Raw genomic sequence first — 9,106 nt, 5'->3', positions numbered from 1 at the left:
TGAATAGTTAGTGGGATGGAAAAACTGAAATAACAGAGGGGAAAAAAAAAAGGAAAAACAACAGGGAAAGGATTCTCTCTACTTAGACATCTAGAGATCTCTTTTATAGTGGCTTTGTGCTCACATATATACTTTGATGTGTACTGTGCATACCTTGATTAGTCTTTCAAAAAGATAAATCAAATACATTCTGGACATATCTGATGTAATTTTTGTGGGTGTTTTGTTTTTCATTGTAAGCTTCAAGAGAATTTATCTTCATTCAAAAAGATATAAGTTTAACTTTTCCCCTATTTAAAAAAAAAAAAAAATAAAAAAAAAAATCACCTGATACCAATTACAATTCCTTTAATGCTGGGTTGATTTATAGCACTGTAATACGGCACTGAAAATATGAAAGCAGAGAAGCAATATTTCAAAATGCGACCTAAAATCAACAATAAAAATGTATATTTATAACCTCAAAAGTATTATTTCATCTTGGAGAATTACCAAGCTAATAGCAGTAATAAGCAAGATTTTAGTTGTACCATATTGTACTTATTAAACACTTCAAGGGACTTGCAAATAAATCAAATCAGAAAATAATTTCTGGATATTTGAACGTATTTTTAGATTATTATAAAAATGTGGAAAACTCTTACAACTGGTTATCATTTGTTCATGTTTTCCAGAAAAGGTTTTAATCATAAACTTCATTGTTACATCTTTCAAGATACTAGGCTGATGCCTGAGGCTGGAAAAGTAGCTCCATTTAATAAATATAGATTTAATATCTTTTGGAGATAAAATTGAAGTAGAAAAAGTATGTGCAATAATGTGAATACACTCACTATCCCAGGAAATCTTGTTTGTTGTAGAGAGGATGTTTCAGATGATGGCAGAGAAATGTTTTAGTAATAAAGATGGGCCATAAGCAAAACCCTGGAGACAAGCTCATGAGCTACAATATGGGAAGTTTGGACTCAAACTCATACTTCGTGGATTTTTTATGGGCAGAACTCCAGCCCTGAGGGATCAGAGTTTTCTCATGGAAGTGAATGAGTGAAGGAAAAGAACTTTTTATTATTCATTACGACTGTTATTACCTGCAGTACGGCAAAGTCCAGGGGACTCGGGTAAAACTGACACTCCATTATGCTAGGTGCTGTACAAACAATTAAAAGAATTGTCCTGCTTTCAGACTTTGATAGTTTGAATGGAAAGTAAGCATACACCGCTGAGCTGCAAAGAAGCGAATAGAACCCCAGATTTGGAGGTGACGAGTTTAGACATACAATCAAATGGCATTTCCCAGTGTCATGACTATGACGAGGTGGCCGAGTGGTTAAGGCGATGGACTGCTAATCCATTGTGCTCTGCACGCGTGGGTTCGAATCCCATCCTCGTCGAAAAGTAGTCTTTAATGGAATGAAGCTGGAGCTGGGGAGGAAGTTCTTCACCATGAGAGTGGTGAAGCCCTGGAATGGGTTGCCCAGGGAGGTGGCTGGGGACCCATCCCTGAAGGTGTTTAAGACCAGGCTGGATGAGGCTCTGGCCCACCTGATCTAGTGTGGGTCTGTCCCTGCCCACAGCAGCAGGGTTGGAACTAGATGATCCTTGTGGTCCCTTCCAATCCTGACTGATACTATGACTGCAAGACAACAAACAAATAGCTGATTTCTTTAGGAACTAGACCCTTTAAGTAACCTGGTGTTGCCAGAGCTCCATAGAAACCATTTTTTATACCAGTTTATGATTAGTAGTTCATGTCACCTAAGAACTTGGTCCCATGTCTTCTGCTTTAGTGTTTGTGAGACAGCATGACCCATTGGAAATTCATTGATGCAGAAGACGCAGATCTGAATTCCATCACGCAGAAACATATTTTCCATGTGGACCTGTTAAGGGTTGAAGATCTTATTTTGTAATAGTAATTTTAAAGTTATGTTAGTTCCTTCATATTTTTCCTTATGCTTGGCAGTTGCTTTAACACAAGACAAAAGAAAATAATTCTTAGATTTAATTTTTTTTAGTAGATTAAGGCAGTAGGATTGTAGAGAACCACTGCCTACTACCAACTTTTAAATATCTGTTTTTCAGAGTTTATGTTGAAACAAATTCCTTCATGGTATGAACACCATGAAGTAACATCTTTCAGCCCATAATGATACATCCTATCTGAGTTTAAAATCCTTGAAAACAAAGATTGTAATAGAAACACTGATGGAAGCCTTTATGATAGTAGCATGAGCTCTGCTGTAATGTTTTTTTGGAAACTGAGCCATAATAGTTTGTTCAGGAATCTGTTCTGATCTCATCATAAAGGGAAAATGATTCCAGCCAAGTTTAATCCCAAATCTCCTATAACCCACTGCATATTTTCAACAGACACTATTAGTAGACAAGCAGTATTTAGAAAATAATTTTTGTTCTGCACTACGGGAAGGGAAGGGAAGGGAAGGGAAGGGAAGGGAAGGGAAGGGAAGGGAAGGGAAGGGAAGGGAAGGGAAGGGAAGGGAAGGGAAGGGAAGGGAAGGGAAGGGAAGGGAAGGGAAGGGAAGGGAAGGAAAGGAAAGGAAAGGAAAGGAAAGGAAAGGAAAGGAAAGGAAAGGAAAGGAAAGGAAAGGAAAGGAAAGGAAAGGAAAGGAAAGGAAAGGAAAGGAAAGGAAAGGAAAGGAAAGGAAAGGAAAGGAAAGGAAAGGAAAGGAAAGGAAAGGAAAGGAAAGGAAAGGAAAGGAAAGGAAAGGAAAGGAAAGGAAAGGAAAGGAAAGGAAAGGAAAGGAAAGGAAAGGAAAGGAAAGGAAAGGAAAGGAAAGGAAAGGACACTCTTCAGAAATAGCACCATAAGTACCATCAATTGCTGCACTGTGAATTGCAGAAGGAAATAAACCTATTATTGTTGCTATTGGTAGAACTTCTGCTGGGCTTGTGCTTTGAAATGTTCTTCTTTCACTGGAGACACAGATATATTTATATATGTTGCTGTGTAGACTATATGAGCTTGCTCTCCTCAGCTACATACTGTGGTCAATAAGTAGTCTGGTAAACAGCGGACTGGAAGCAACTAACCTAAGACCTTACATGGCACAACAGTTGATGGCACAGAAACATGGTAGAGAGCTTTGGATCTCAAACAGGTCAGTGAAGTGAAAGGGATGCTCTGTGAACTGTGAAAACAACAAGTCATTTGGAATTAACATCTGTATCTATCTCTTCACAGTCTGACCTACACAGTGCAGGCATGTCCTGGCAGACCAGGTTAAGAGAATATGATCCAAAAAGAGGTCCCTTATAGGAGGGTGAATTTAAAAACAAATATAAATTTGTAATCCACATCTAAAAATATGGTTGTGGGGGAGTGTTCTGCCAAGAGAGCCTGCAAACCCTGGTGTGGCTCCCTGGCAAGATTGGGAAAATGGAAAGATATCTGAAACTCTGTCACCCTCCATGACAGGAAAGTATTATACAAGGACCACAGGCTATGAATGCATGGAAGTCAACATGGTGTAACAATATGCAGGGATTAAATTTGCAAAATGAATGTTAACATTGATCTAATTTTCAAAACTGTCACCTATCTTAATGTTGTTGTTTCTCTCCCTCTTTCTCTCTCCCTATTTATTTATCTGTTTCCAGTCACCAGTTTAAAGAGTAGACAGATATAATTTTGCTCCCCCATAAGAGTAAAATAAAATGCTCTTGTTGAATTGGAGAGAAATATAGAAATTCTATTTAAAAACATCCAGAAAAATATAGAATACATGAAAACCCCCCAAAAATCTTCCCCCAACCAACCTAAACCACAAGCCACAGTGGTCCTTTTCTCCCCACCATTGCCTCCCTTCCATTAGGCCTGAAAAGGCCAGAATTGCTCAGGACAAGTTAGTCCAACCTCCTCCTCCTTGTTACCAGATAAGGACTTCCTATAGAGAGCTGAAAGGAGGGAGAAAAAGAGACTAAGTTGGCCTTGCTGCCAAAGAGATAGCAGAATTATGGGATTGAGTAACAAAATTAAAATTTCCTGGATCCATCTCCTGGACTGTCTAGCCCCTGGAGGATGTTCTGCCCCTATGACAGTGTTTAACCCACAACAATGTACTACAGCAGTGTGCCCAGGTGGCCAAGAAGGCCAATGGCATCCTGGCCTGTATTAGGAATAGTGTGGCCAGCAGGAGCAGGGAGGTCATTGTGCCCCTGTACTCTGCATTGGTTAGGCCACACCTTGAGTCCTGTGTCCAGTTCTGCGCCCCTCAGTTTAAGAAGGACATTGAGACTCTTGAATGTGTCCAGAGAAGGGCAACAAGGCTGGTGAGAGGCCTTGAGCATAAGCCCTGTGAGGAGAGGCTGAGGGAGCTGGGATTGTTTAGCCTGGAGAAGAGGAGGCTCAGGGGTGACCTCATTGTCCTCTACAACTACCTGAAGGGGGATTGTAGCCAGGAGGGAGTTGGTCTCTTCTCTCAGGCAACCAGCACCAGAACAAGAGGACACAGTCTCAAGCTGTGCCAGGGGAGGTTTAGACTTGAGGTGAGGAGAAAGTTCTTCACTGAGCGAGTCGTTCATCATTGGAATGGGCTGCCCAGGGAGGTGGTGGAGTCACCGTCCCTGGAGGTGTTCAAGAGGAGATTGGACGTGGCACTTGGTGCCATGGTCTAGTCATGAGGTCTGTGGTGACAGGTTGGACTTGATGATCTTTGAGGTCTCTTCCAACCTTGGTGATACTGTGATACTGTGATACCACATTCACTTTTACAGTGAATCTGTTAGGGGAAGAAAATCAGTATATTGAGGTTCCTCAGAAAGACATAAGAAGAAGAAATTACAAAGTTAGATAGATCAGAGCCAAGTTTGGATTTTGGACAGGGGTTGTGTGAGAAGAAAATCACTGAAAATTAATGTTTACTCTGTAATGTTTACTTCTCTGTCTCCTCTACATAATGTAAAATGTGACTACACCTGTGGGATTTACCAAATGGGGGACTATAAATTCTGGGCACTCTAAGGGAGATGGAAAATGAGCTAGTCCTTAAAACTATGCTTCTTGCTTTTTCCTTGTCTCTGAATTTCTGTACTGCATTGGAAGAATTATAAGCAAAGGTGTGAAAGTTAACTTTGGATGTAGTTAAATTTGGATGTAGAGTTCTAGAGTTTGGCTTTTGTCATGTTTTTACTTGGCCATTCTCTGTTGTAATCAAAACTGTTTACTGCCTACCATTGGAGTGGAATGTTTAGTGCTTTTGCAAAGGAAACTATTACAGACATAACCTACAAGTGTCTGGTAGTCAGGCACTGCAATTTACTGGCTTGATATGTTGGAAATCCCTCATCCACTACTTTCATTTCTGGTACTTTGTTTTTTGTTTTTTGTTGTGGTTTTTTTTTTTAATGGTAACCACTCCTACACTCCTATATTCTTCCTTAACAGTGACTTTACCTGTCACAGACACTTTGCAAAGACTCCTCCACAAAACTGAGGAGTACTACTTCGTTAGTTTTACAACATGAGTACTCTAATTTCTGTCATTGGTATCGTAGTGGTTTTTTAAGATCTCTGGTGGCTATTAGTCCAGAAAATAGTATGTCTCATTATTTTACTATATAGTGCTTTATGCTAGCACCCACCTCTCTAAAATCTTCCCTGCTCTCTGCCTTAGCATACAATGTATGCAGGTATACCCTTATAACTATAGTGTGATTTGGTTTTTTAAAAATAATTTAAAAATATTGTTTCCATAGCTGGAAAGCTGAGGCACAGCTTCATGAAGTGACCTGACTGAGGTAATATGGAAATGTCAAGAACCAAACAGTTACAAGATAGGAGTTTTTGCATTTCCTCTGGGTAGCTGAAGTTGACCATGCAGCTCCCTGCCCAGAGCACAGCACCATCTAGCCGAGGGAACTGAATGCAAACCTTCTGTCACAGTCCATTACTCTTCTCTCTGAAAGTTTTCAGTTGTGTAGCACTGGACAAGGCTTTGTCCTCGGAGATAAGCGATTATGCGAGACTCAGCTAGCTCTTGTATAAGAGAACCTCAAATGTGTCAGTTTAACAAAGCATGTGCAGGAGCATGTTACCTTTTATAAGCTGGTTGCATAACTTTTGGGGCCCCAACACACACCTTCTGAGTGTTTCGGGTTGGCAGTACCACAAGCTGCAAGACCATCCATTCCCTGAGCCCCTTCTACCTCACTTCTGAGAACTGATACAATTAGAGTTTTCAAGGAGTTTAAAGAGCAAAAGGGAAAAGTGCATTCTCTGAAGTCTTCTTGTATAATCCCTTTTTGAAAGCATTTCCCTTACAGCATTTCCATGAAGGTCTTTCCTTAGAAAGGACATCTGCAGCATGTTTAGGCCTCCTATTTTTTTCCCTAGCTACTACTGCTGCTACTTTTCATTGGACATTTTCTGGTAAGGTCTGAAACACTTAGATGGAGTTTCTACCACAAACAGCATAAAGTATCTGCTTCGTTTATGCTAGGAGGCTCCTGTTAATCTTTAACCTTACCAAATTGTTCTCAAAACAATATGAGACAATCTATTTTTACATTCTTCCCTGTTGTTTGATACTGGTTAATATTGTAAACAAATTTTGCACAACTTGAGAAGCAATTAGAGCCTCTTAGCTCAGGGAGTGCATGAAGGTCACTGTCTCCACTTTGTTGTACTTTTCCAGCTTTTGAAACTGCTGAATCTGAGTGGGGTGAGTAACTTCTGTGAAGGAGCAAGGCACACATTTTGTTATAGCAAAAGCCATAGGGTTGCCACATGCCATCCTAGGTGATGTTCCTCTCCAGACTGGTAGCACTTCATGAGGTGAAAAGATGCAAACCCTCCAAGTGCCCCTCCCATACCGACCCTGACCCCATTAGGGGCTGACAGCTGTGAAAGACATAGGAAGCAATTAAAGCGCACAAAGGCTGTCGGGCCCTGCTCTCCAAAAGGTGCATGTCTGCAAAACAGATAAAACTGGGAACCTCGGAGGCTTTGTGCAAGTCTATCCTCCTGGATCCACTTGGGGTTATTTATTTACTTAAAGTCTGTTTGAAAACTGAAAGTTTCAGGCTACTTAGCCAATTAACTTTAGCACCTGTTTGGCTGGAAGTGCTTTCGAGCAGTGTGAACAAACCGTGGCAAGCCTTTTCTTTCCTTTTTTTTTTCTTTTTCTTTTCTTTTTTTTTAAAGTAGAGGCAGCAGACGAAATATATTCCTGACACAAATGTTATTGCAGTCTGCACCCAGACTCTCCGGTGCTGGGGTTTGTTCCCAATAATGATCTAAGTGGAAGCTCCTGCTAGCATCCACAACTGCTATAGCAGGGACAATGATGATATCTAAATCAGCAGATTGTAGTGAATGACTGTTGTTTTAACTTTTGCCTGCTTCTGTTTTATTGCCTGATGGATTTTGGCTCTCAGTTTTCCTCTTCAGAGGCCTACAATCTGCACCAAATGTTTCACATTACTCAGTGTGAAAAACCTCCTATTCTTTCAGATTTTTTACAAGTTCATACATCCGTGGAAACCTGATATTTCATATTTCATTCTGCTTTGTGAATGTCATTGTGAGGGATGTTGGTTCACATGCAACAGGCCTCTTCTGTCTTTGATCAGCCTGACCGCAACTAATTGTAAATGGAGAACAAATGAAAGAAATATTTACAAATTTCATGGGAATTCAGGCAGAGCCTAAGCCTTTCCTAATGCCTCCATTCACAGTAAATGTTTATTGAATACTCTTAGTCTACTGTGTACTTCAATATTTATAGACTGTTAGGTTTTAGCTTTTTCTGAGTAGATCCAGTAAAAGGTGTCTCCTGTGTTTTTCTTTCTTTCTTTTTTGTCTCACTGCTTTTTTTCCTCCCAAATGCCCTGCTTTCTTTTGTCATTACTTTGTAAAACAGGCTGCTAGCAGAGGAGGGGAACATCATAGTTGTTGGGTTCCAGAGCCTACAGCTGTAAGAAGGGTAAGAAAGAGGGGGGGGGGGGGGGGGGGGGGAAGACCGTAAAATTTAAAACAAATTTTGAGGCACAAAGCTGAGTTGGGAAAAATCAAATGAAAACCTTAAAGATTTGTCCAAAATAAAGTCATAAATGCCCTGAGCCAAGTGAAACAGCTGCTGGGTCATGCAGGCTAAGTCTGAAAAGGCAACACAACAAAAAATGTAATATTATGATGCTAATCCTAAGTTGCCAGGATAAAACCCCCATGCAGTCCAGTTTTCACTTTTTCTGTCTTTTGCTCTTGTTACACGGTTGTGCTCTTACAACTTTTTCTGACTTTAGCATAGGTCACTTTTACAATGGGAAAGTTAATGCATCCAAAATATTCTGGGGAGCTCCTGGTGTGTCCAATTGTGTAGATATTTGACTGAATCAAGGATATTGCAGGGTAGAAGCAATCTCCTTTGGCTGAGAACTGGGAAATATACAGCTTGTGGAGCCTCATGTGCTGTTTGTCACAGATGCCATGCATGTTGCTGATCTCACTTGTGTGTGCTGCTGGCATGGAACAGGACAGGTGCTGCGCTGGTGTGAATCAGCCCTGCTCCACTGAGGCTAATGGAAGCTCTGGAGTGAAATGTGAGATGTGCCAAGCAGCAAAGCTGCTCATTTCAGCCTCTCATGAGTGCCCATGTCTTCTCCTTGTCTGTCAACACCTTTTTTAACTGCTTCATTCACATGGAAGTTAAGGAAGGAGCAGAAAGCCCCATAAGGATGGGCAAGGAAGGGCATGGATGTGAAAGGGTGGAAGTTGACATTGGTCTGAGGAAAGAAGAGAGGCTAACTTTTGTGGGGAGTGTGAAGAGGCAGGGAAGAAATTTGTCCTTTCTAAATATGACACAAAAATACATGCCCCCCCAGACCCCAAACCAAACCAAACAAATCCAACCCCTGCCCCAAACCACCCAAATAAAAACCCCCGAGAAAATCACACACACACAAAACAACACACAACTCCCCCCTCAAACCAGCTGTAAGGCTCAGAATTAATAACCCCTACCACCTCACTTCATTCCTAGAATGCATTCCTGCTCTCCCACAGATTTTATTTTATTAAAAAATAAAAACTGGTTGGTTTGTTTATATTCCTTATCTGTAAGCTCACTTGGGCCAGGAAAATTACTTT

The 9,106-nt window shown here is 40.8% G+C and overlaps 1 non-coding gene across 1 annotated transcript; it reads left to right on the top strand.

Moving 5' to 3' along the window:
- The first annotated feature begins 1,309 nt into the window (after positions 1-1,309).
- Positions 1,310-1,391, top strand: TRNAS-GCU (transfer RNA serine (anticodon GCU)). The gene has a single exon. It is a non-coding gene; the product is annotated as a tRNA-Ser (tRNA).
- The last annotated feature ends 7,715 nt before the right edge of the window (positions 1,392-9,106 follow it).

Source organism: Dryobates pubescens, chromosome Z (genome assembly GCF_014839835.1).
Source record: "Dryobates pubescens isolate bDryPub1 chromosome Z, bDryPub1.pri, whole genome shotgun sequence".
Taxonomy (NCBI): Eukaryota; Metazoa; Chordata; class Aves; order Piciformes; family Picidae; genus Dryobates; species Dryobates pubescens.
This window is presented reverse-complemented; position numbering and strand designations above follow the sequence as displayed.